Consider the following 11,649-nt stretch of genomic DNA (forward strand, 5'->3'; position numbering starts at 1 on the left):
TGTCATAAATTACTATTTGAAGATTTTGCTTTCACCACTTATTATTAATATATAAATTAAGTTATAACTTTATTGCAACTTATACACTAATTATAATACAGGTTGGTGGATATGGATGTTTGTCATAATTTTAGAAGCTTTAGCAAATCAAGATATTTATGTTAAAATCAAAATACAGTTTTTTATTTTGTTTTCATCTACTTACGCACATACATCAATAACTGGTGCAGAATTTATTCATAAATATACTGTGATTTTACTTGTTTGCTTTTGTGTCAATTTAAACTATAGTAATATTTAAATTTGGTTTATTATATGTATTACTTTGATTTATTACGAAAATTTTTAAAACCTAATGCAATTATATTAAAATATATTTCATAATTTAAGGGTAGTTTTGCTCAAATATAAAACCTCAATCCAGGATTTTTCACAATAAATGATATTCCACGCCAATCGGGAATAAGAGAAATGAAGTGATTAATTGAATTCGAGATGAGGCCTGCCAGGGAGTTAAGAGTAGACCGTATAGTCCGATTATCTACCTGAGTTTAAGCGATGCTTTATGGTAGAGCCACGAGATAAAGTGACTTTATGTTTTTGTAGAAGAATTTATTCTGGTATTGGCATACTTTTGACTGTCTCTGGTAGTTTCTCTAACATTAGAAGTAATATTTATATTTGAATTTTGAATTGTCTCTTAGTTTTATAGACATACTTGAATAACGTTTTATCCTAATTATTCCTGAATTACAGTTGTAACAGCTACGTGACTATATGATAAATATTAACATGTTTTTTAGTTATATGACACAAAATATGAAACCCAATGTAAAATAAAATATTAAGAACTAAATTTTAATGGTTCAATTTTGTAAAACTATTACGTAGAGGGCGAGGAAAATCAGTTTATAAGGTTAATGGATAAAGATAGCGAAGAAAATTGTATAAATAATTGAATTGAAACTGCTCTCTTACAAACAGTTGAGGCGACAAAGAGTAAATTACATCACTCGATGTAATTTACCGAATGCAGCACTCGCTCGTTTACATTCCTGTGACGTTCTATTAAAACTTCCACTGCGGTAATTTTTTAGTTTTCACTTATAAACCTTATTATACGAAACTACATTAATATCGTAGATGATCCAAGAACCTTCCCAAAGTCTTATTGAAGAGTTCTGTAAGATTCTCTAACCTCAAGTTATTTCTCAATCGTGGTGTTTCTGTTTTTATCCAACAACACGCATCGGATACGATGGAATATACCCGTAATAATCTTTTGTGCTGGATTTTGGTAAAATTTTATTTTAAGAGGATTGCATTCTAGTGTTATTTTTATTAAAATTAAATGTTATGCGATGCGCTTTTACTCATTTCGTTTATAAATCCATTTATTTTACTATTTTATCATCATTTTACTTATTTATTGTCATAATGTTTACGCATTAGACTAAAATGTAAACCACGCAGATCCCATGGAGTGACATAAATACATTATCATTGAAGCGCTTGCGTAAAAACATCTATAAAACAATGACAGTTAATAACTTGGTTCGTTCTCAAATATATAAATAAATATTTTCCATTCCCTCGAGTAATGGGATTCTCTAATGCTCCGCCAACAAGCAGTACAGTAGATTGGTTTGTGTAATATCAGTGGCCGTGTTGTTGAATAAATCATGATTCATTATAAATATAAAGAATAAAGCTTGCAGAATAGTGACTGAGTTTGAAATATACCTTCTATTTAATAGATCTTACATTTTCAGCTTGTTTTAATAAGTTACCGGAACCCCTTCATATAAATTTACCGAAGGCTGTACAAATGTCATTTCAGACTCTGTCTTTGCACACCGTATTTCGAGAACAAACTAACCTATTTAAATAGAACTTTTACACAAAGGTTAATTTGTAAATGAATAACATTGAGTTCAATGATGTTGATAGTCAATCAAGGGGATTGCGCTGAGCATTAAAGAACATTTCTATATTGGTGTCAGACCGGGATAGAAGTAGAAAACTGCAGAACAAATAAATTTGTGAACAAACTGAATATTATCATATGAAATTTACATGTTACATTGTTATACATTAAGTCCAGTGAAATGAACTATACATTAAAAATATTGTATATAACCTGGGCGAACCCTCTTATGATACACTCGGCGTGGCAAACTTGTACACTATCATAATTTGAATACCCGTAACAAAGTAACTTAATTGTGTATAAATACGCAATAAACTGCTATATAAAAGTTATATTACTTACTTAAACGCAATTTCTACTATTTCATTTGCCTTCTCCGCTGTAAAATTCATTACCGGACATCACTCACGATTATACCTATACCAATATATTTAACAGAACATTTAATATATAAAACATAACATGTAGTATGACAAAACTTACTGTTTTATGTAAAATTTGCCATCACAAGTTCCATTGTACAGGCGTACAAAACACATGTAGAAACACGATTAGGCTTCATTTTCTAATCCTTTGATATTTTTTTTTGTTCGTTAATTTAAAGACAAAAGTGAATAAGAAACGTAACGAGTTTTCTGTATCAATTTAATTTCTCTACCCTTGTCTGTCAGTATATGTGCAAGCAGGGCATCTAAAAAATAATACATATAAATGTAAATGTAACCGCAGCGAAGCCTGTTACACGACGTAATGTGCCGTACTCCTCTTCCACTGTTATATAATTAACTTGAAACTGTTATACCGGTGCTAAGTTGGGAATTTATCCGAGAAAGTACGGGTAGTAATTGGTAGAGAGAGCAGAAATACAATCTACTGGGGGAGAGATATGAGTTTCATTCTCCTTTTATTGATATATTTCGTACATTCCATTGCCAGAAAAGTTATTTGTATTGTATACGTGTGTATTGAATTTTTTTGTTCACATAAATATCAAATATTAAATAAAGGTATCTCAAGATTGCATTCTTGACAGTTATTACAGCACCACATTTATATAAACCTTCTTTCGGCAGCTGTATAGTGACCGTGACCTAGGTTTTACAGGTATTTACCTCACCTAAACAAATCTGCGTTATAGTACAAAACATTAATGTAGTATTACAAGTTCAGACTTCCAATCACTCTAATTATGTGTTTCTTCATAAATGTGACACTAGATTAATTGTAGCTTTAGCATCGAAACATATGTAATTAAATTTAATTTAGTTTATACAAATAATGTAAAGAATATAAAAATTTTTTGTTGAAAATCACATCCATTGATAAATAACACACAGCATCGCTTCTGTGTGCACGCACATAGCTCTGACGGAGTATAAGGTATAAAGCAAACACTATGCTTTTTACGTGATTTTATTTTTATCACTAAGTATTTTTACTGTATTAAAAAAATTAGATTTTTCATAATTTTTGGGTGCGTTGGCCAATTTTGTTGCAATCTGAGTGCTGAGACTCTCTTTTCCTCGCACCAAAACACGTATAGTTACAATGGCATAAAATTAAAATATTTATTTTATCAATCGCAACTTTTTAGTAGCCATTTATCTAATAGCACTCAGAGAAGCATGCATATTAACACGATGCGATGGCCAGAGGCAGGACCAGGACTCACATGGCTGAGTAATTTTTAACATTCAGACATAAAAATTTTGCCTCTCACTATTTCTTCCTACCAAAGCATTTTACATCATAATTTAAACATCTATTTAACTCAATAAAACACTAGAACAGTTCATAATGAGCATTGATATATTTGTCGATTATTCCATTTAATTTCTTTCGTATTATACAAGGATTTTACCAAATTTATCTTCATTTTTGTATAGGCAAGTTATTAACCTTAGTTCTAGCTGTTATTAATCCTCTCTGTAACAAAAGAGTCCAGGGAGAATAGTTTATCAATAATATTCTTCTTGACACTCACAATATAGTGTACTCTAAGATGGACTGATGCGGTGACAGAGACTTATAAGAAACTTTTTACATCAATATATTCACTAAAAAACTCCGGAGGTTTTGCCGCTTTAAATAGAACTAAATATAAATTTATAAATATGCATTTTTTTCAGCTAGCGTATTTTAATGATTAACTATTGTTTTCAAATTTACTCCTGTCAAATGAAGATCTAGCTCTAAAATAACAATAACACGCACATATTAAATTCATGATAGTTCTAGTTATTAATAATAATTTGCAAGCTGCAGTAAATAACACAATAGCATACAGAATTAAAATATTTCAGATAATACATATGCGTGTGAAACATTATGGAAAATAATGTGATATAAAGGAGGATGATATTTGCATAACTGATCTTGGTTACTGAGTTGGTTAGTGGATTGAGAAACTGCCTAAGTAATGTATCTTTAGTGACAAAAATGTAGAAATGGTAGTCAAGTTTTTGGGCTATTGTTAAACCCCGTACCCAATGCGTTCAGGTCTAAATGGTTTACTATTTTTCTCTAATAGAACAAGTCTTCATATGAATTTAGATCTGTTTTTTACATACTAGTAGTATGTAGTATTTATACTAGTACTAACCTCCGAAATTAGATTATTTAAGGAACAAGCAAAATAACTGATACATCAAATGATCAAAATAAATTTTGGCGGTAATCTAAATAAAACTGGCTATAAATGCACAAAATATAAAAAATTATTGAAATTTACACATAACCAAAAGAATTTACCTAATGTCTAATTTAGAACATTTTGAAAATTACAAAAGTTAAAAAAATCCTGATATGCTAATTAATGACAAACATATTTTAGCATAACATTTGTAATTTTAAAAGATTTAAAAATATAAGTAGTTTTTTATACATAAATTAAGCAATAAATGTAGCTACCGATGTAGTTAAAACACACATGTTAATTTAGTTCGGTTATTTGTTTTATTTTTATATGACGTACCTTAACCTAGTACCTGAAAATTAATTCTCTAAATTTGAAATCGCCATGGTACTACCAAAAGACAATAAGAATATTATATGTGGCTTATAACTTTTAAATGTTTTCATTTAATTTAAAAAAGTTATCCTGTTGCCATACCTATGTTTTACAGACGTAATTTTATTTCTTAGTAAGCTGTATTTTAACAATGAGCAAAGATTTGTTTATGTTTACTGCTAAATACTAGGAATCCTTAAATGAATTATTTTAACTTGTTTATTAAATAAAATAACTGATATAACCCAGCGAATGTTGAGTTCAGCTTAATTTCACCTTCCGCTTAGCGCGGCGTCTGAAATCGGACGTTATCAGATTTGGATTATGGAATCAGGAGTGAACGTCTGTCAGATGAGATCTAAAGAGTATACAGAAAAATAGCAGTTTTTTTAAGCTGAATTCAGGAATAATAGTTATATTGACTTTATTAAATAGTTCCTTGTTACAAATAGTCAATAGTAGTTAAGAGTCAAATCTTCATTGCAGAGAATATTAAATTAAATAGAAATGCAATAAATTAAAATTAAACTGAGAGTTTCATAACACAACCCTCTCAAATAGCCATTTATTTGCTCATTCTCATTCATTCATCACCAAATACTCCGACTTCACTCAGGTACCATTCAAATGATCGTAATGGCCTCTCAATATATTATCAATAACTCGTTTAAAGTATGTAAAGCGTGTGACACTAAACAGCGTTTCAAACGAGTTGGAAATGTTTTGCGCGTTCGGGAAATGTTTATATCAATTTTATATCTGTTCATTAGATGAACTCAAGCCTGCGAGAGCAAGCGTTCAGGAATCGTCGACCTGTTCTTTGCAGTGTGGTGGTCCTCCCTTTCTTAGTACGAGGCTATTGGTAAATTCACATTTTGACATACACTATACAGATATTTTCCATATCTAGAGGCTTGGGAGATGCAGCAATTGTTAACTTTTGAAAACAGGCCTGCACGGCTTTTGGAACTTTAGAATGATTTGGAATGAATGTTTTTACATTTTTAGCATTAAACAATCGTGTGTTCAAGCAAACACTTTACAAAACCAGTCCGTTAGTAGAGTAGTATTTGGCTAAGGACCTCTAAACATGAACGCCTGGTACTCGTGATCACCCAGTCACCTCTCAGAGCCAAGAATGAGCCACATCCAAAGAAAATTCTCTTTAATAGCAGTAGCATTGTGGAATATATGAAAATCTAAAAATTCCCAATATCCAACAAATTTTACGATCTGCCATTAGCCGGGAGATCCTAGAGACTTCCAAAACCTTCCTGGATCGGGAACTGTCAGAAGCTAACACCTTTCAAATTTGAGAGATGTTAGAGACGTCTAAGTTCCAAATATCAAGCGCTACTAGGCACCGGAAGTACCAAGATCCCAGAAACTCCAAGAGAGCAGGAGCTGAAACAGAATGAGAGGTGTCAAAATTTTAATTCTTCAGAAGCCGCCTGTAGTATCAGGTTAGGAGCTGGTAGAGTGTGAGAGTTCCAAGGATTTTGGCCTCCCAAAGACAGGTAACTGCAGGAGATCAGGCAGCTCTCAGAGGATGAAAGCTCTTAGAGGCTGGGAAATTCCATAGTTGCTCTCCCGTGATTGAAATCTCATAGAGAAAAGCAGCTCCTAAAAGCTGGGAGCTCATAGTCTAGAAACTACCCTTAAACTGGAAGCTGGCTGGGGCCAGAAGCACTAAAATTCCGACTACATTATTTCAGAGTTCTTTTAAAGTAAATTTTTGAGGCTTATAAGAAACAATTATCGAGATGTAGGTTTTAATGTACACGTTATTTTAACTGCAAAGGAAATCTATCCTTATCTCGAGACGGGTGAGGTAATAAATAGTTATATGGGTTGTAAAAATACTTGAATTTACCACTAGAAATATCTTAGGAGAGCAAAATTACGTACAAGTAAACCTAGTTGAGTGGCATAAAACTTCGGGGGTTGCAAATACATTATAATTTTGTGAGCAATCATAAAATTTATGTATGCTTCAAACATGACTTTGCTGATGATTAATATTTAAATCACCTACTTCATATTCTCATAATAAACTAAAGTATCCCGCAGGATCATATATGTCATGTGTGGAAAATAAAATTTGTGAATTGATTAGATCTAAGTTTAACGTTCAAAAAGAAGTAGGTAGAAAAGGTGCAATAAGATTTTGACTGCGCTTTATTTTGTAAAAAGCCAAGAGTCTTTTTAAATTTAATAGGTCATATCTGAGAGTTTAATATTGTATGCTATAAAATTATAATATCAAGAACTTTTTATTGATAGAGAGCGGTTTCTCATGAAATAGATTATACATGTGAAGAAAGGTTTCACGTTCTTTGCAAATATACATTAAAAGTCATATTCAAGGCCGAAACGGCGTAAAAATCAAGATTTTTAAACTCATTTAATATAAATATAGTTATACTCTTAGGAAAAGAAGCTTAAAAATTTAACCTAGTCCTATAAGGAACTTTGCGCTTCTTCTGGAGTGAAAGGTAATTTTTGAAGGGTACGGTTAGGGTAGGGACCGCCTCCTATTGAGATCTATAAAAAATAATTTAGGGTAGTAATCTCACGTCCCCTCGAAAGAGGGGGAGGCCAGCTTTGAACCGGCCTCTTCAGTCAAAGCAGGTAGGGGGTGGCACACCCTTTTGTATAGGCAGGAAAGAACCTGTGACTTTTGAAAGCGAACCTTACTAACTCCAACAGGCATCTGCCACAATAGACTAGAACTGTCAAATTAAGCTGACCCCAAGAATCTTGACATTTGCGGTTAATGATGTGTCGCTTCTGGACATCCATAAGGTTGGCGAGATTTAAGTGACACATCAGTTATTATTGTGCCTAGTGGTAAGTTCAACTGGAAGGTATAAAACAGCCAGAAGTAATCCCTGCTGGGTTGTAGATATAGTTATACAAAGAGATATCACAACTGTGTTAGAATAAATATAATAGTTTTTTATGGAGAAATTACAAAAGTCTCTACCATGATACGTATATTGTAAAATATTATTGTTATTAATTATTGTTAAAGTACAGGAGATTAATCAATGACAACTATGCAATGAGTATAGAAAGTTAATTAAATCAGTACTACAAACCCTACTAGTGATACGACAGAAGTTTGAACATTGCAGACTGGTTATGAAAATAGTTATAGCCTAAGTTTTTTCCGCGGCATACAGGTGTTGATTAGTACAAGCAGATCGGCGTAAACTATTTCAAAATTAAAAGTAATAGTATGTAGTCCTCATTCTCTCTAACCTACTTTTCAAATAATGTATTGTTTATTTAATAAGTTATAGCTATAGTAAGTTATTTGCTCTAAGGAACTTTACAACTGTAAAGAATGCTACAGGTCTGCATAGAATGTTATGTAGACCATTTAAGTTAGATACATCAAAGTGAAAATTCAAATCTAAGAAGGTTCTTTTCGTTGCAGATATACTATTTAGCAATGACATGACATATCGAGTATTGTTCCTGAATATTGGATCTAAATTATCATAAATTATCACTTTGACGTTAATGTAAGACGAGCAATAAAACATGTTTAACTCTATAGTATGTATCTGTTCGGGTATTCTGATAAGAAATCGATTTAATATTAATAGTAGTCATGACGTAAACAAGCAAGTGAAGATGAAAAGCATTAAAAAGAAAGATGGAAAATACAACAATGTACATATTAATATATTTTAAATATCCATAGAAACAACAAAGAACAGGTAATGCAAAGTTTTTGATAAACTTAATAGTTGTTATTTACAAAATTTGTTGGACACACGGTTATAAAGGCAAGGACAAGGACCTTTTTCACTGTTGGTTGTAATGTTTAACTTGGTTAACACGCAGTACGCGGGCAATCTACACCCGGGAGTACGCTGACGAAGACCAGGATTGAGATAAGGAATTATAGATGAGTTACTTTAATGATTTACAATTCAAAGTTTGTTCTTTGATTATTCTTCGTAATCAAAGCAATTTACATTTTAGATTTCGCGATAATTAACCACAGAAAATACAATGGAACAGTTCCATTTGCAGTTAAAAGGATTATCAATTTTAATGAATTTTACAATGAGTTTATTTTCTTACTTATCTTGACCAACAAATAACTTTCGTATGTTTTATGGACGAGCCGAAAGAACTTGTGATTTATGGTATTAAATCCCTTCAGTACTCTAAGTGTACAGAAAGAATCAGTTTACAATTATCTTCTTCAACATAGCCAAAGGTTTTAGAATCCATTGTCAAATATTTTATAAAAAGGTATAAAGATTACCAAGAGAATTACATACTTAAATGTGTCTGAGAGAAATCTTTCATGCATTTTATACTGGTGTAAATATTAAAAATTATTTTAAATTAGTAAATGTTAGCTCATTTAAGATTAAAATTTATAATGTATTGCGCTTAATTGTTTTAATCTGAATGATTTCTAAAAACGGTGATACATATTTGAAGAGAATTATGGTCTTTATCTTTTAATTTATTCAATTAGATGATGAGATTACCACCAGAGCTCTCTTTCCACTTTACAATAGCCGATTGAAATTGCCAATTGAAATTATACAGTTATATAAACAATTTCTTAGATTTCAATGTCACCATGTAATTCAATTTACACTATTAATGATAATTTTCCTCTTAAGAAAGTAAATGAAAATTCTATATCTGGAAATAATGCTGGTATCTACTTGATATAAAACTTTTCACTAAAATTATTTATCGGGATATAATTTTCATCACACCCTGTCAGGAAAGCCAACCTACTGCATAAATCAGATTGGAACTATTAATATAATTTTTATGAGGTGACGAGCTATCTAACCTTATAAGTGTTACAGTTTATACCCAGATACCTGGGTAACTAAGGCTCTGGTTTTTACTTTAAACATAATAAATTCTACGATAAATTGCTATTCAATATTTTCTCTTGTTAATGAATGAGTGCCATAATGTTTTTACACTATAATCTTTAATTTATACATATATCTGTAAAACTCAATTAGCTTTGAAATAAAATAGTGCACATTACAAACTAGATTTGTAAAGAGCCTCGAACATTTCGTATTGGAACCTGAAGATGTGGATGCATTGTTTTGAATTCGTAGAAAAAACCACACTATATTAAATACATATTATTGTCTTTACACGACTTTGAGCTCATATCAGATTTGATTCCTAATTAATGAAAACGTTGCATTCGACGATGTTATTGAGGAAATTAACGGCTTCGACAATTATGAAGATAAAATAACTGGCATAATGACTTCAAATGCATAATACCTTAAGTTTATTTTCATTTTTGGATTGCTTTGAAATATTTATTAGAAAACTTAACAGTCTCTATTATTCGAAAACATTATGAAGCTTACAACAAATATTTGTGACATTTATTTTTTTATATTAATTTCAGTTCTTAAATTTTTATTAAAGCTCACGTCCATGGTACTTCAAATTAAATGTTAATCTCAAAATTCCTTTTCAAAGTTTACGCCCTTAATTCCACTAAATAAGTGAATTTATAATGATATAATTTATACGACACAATACACATAAATGTAAAGTTTAAACTTTACCTCCTTAACTTAACTTGTACTGATAAGTGCGATAATTTTGCTATTTAGGATTTGTTACCCACGACGCTCTGCGTTTTTTATATTTCCACACTGTTTTCCATTTATTTTAAGTTTGTTACATTTAAAAATTAGTAATTCACTGAGCATTATCGAAACATATCACTCCTGAGGCTTGAAATATTTTAATTTTGTCTGCCAATCGGTCGGCACAATAGCACGAAAACGAACCTTGCAAGAAATGTCTACATAGACGATAATGAGCTGTTTAACATGATGGTGCATGTCCAACCATGGAAGCGTCACAGAAACCTATCACTTATTAAGCTCACTCGATCTTTCTTCTGTCTTCGTAAGATGTAAAAAGTTCTGATCTGTATGATTGTTTGCCTAATTACCTCTTCGCATGATACATCGAAAATAAAATAAATAAACTACAGAGTAAAATAATGCATGCGAACACAGCAAAACCTGTTACATGGCATTTGACGTATGCCACTAATACCATAAAATATTTATGGTAATTTCCCATATCTTACATCGTAAGAGTCTGACTTGACTCTACTATCCTCAAGTTTCAAGCTAATAAATATTAATCAATGAAGTCTGAAGTGAAGTATCATTTCAAAATATCCCATTTCGAGAACAGTAACAAATATGTTTAAAGTAAATAAATTATATCATTACCATCAATAACCCTACACCCTCAGCCAGCGTGAGATCTAGAGACTGTGCTGACAAACAGAGAGACGGGTGACAAGAGAGAGCTTTCTAAACCCAACTCTTTTTTTTCGTTCAAATCCTCTTTCACCCAGGTGAATTCCCATCTCGTCTAGAAACAGACTAAAAGTCCAAGTGACCACAGACCAACCATAGAGTAAAGGATAATAACACGAGCTCCTAAATCAGTTTTTAATATAGTAAAACGTGAACCTGTTAGACCAAAACATTTTCAAAGTATGCTTAAAGTATAAATTCTCTCCAGGAAATAGATATATCCACTGTTTTCAGCCATTTTCTCTTGTAAATTGGATTAAAAATACTTTCGTCAATGCGTTTCTTTAAGTAATTAATGAAGCATAGGCAGGAGGCTATATTTTATTTAAAAGTAGGCTATATTCGTAGCT

The sequence above is a fragment of the Homalodisca vitripennis genome, unplaced genomic scaffold (genome assembly GCF_021130785.1).
Source record: "Homalodisca vitripennis isolate AUS2020 unplaced genomic scaffold, UT_GWSS_2.1 ScUCBcl_2606;HRSCAF=7545, whole genome shotgun sequence".
In the NCBI taxonomy this organism is placed as follows: Eukaryota; Metazoa; Arthropoda; class Insecta; order Hemiptera; family Cicadellidae; genus Homalodisca; species Homalodisca vitripennis.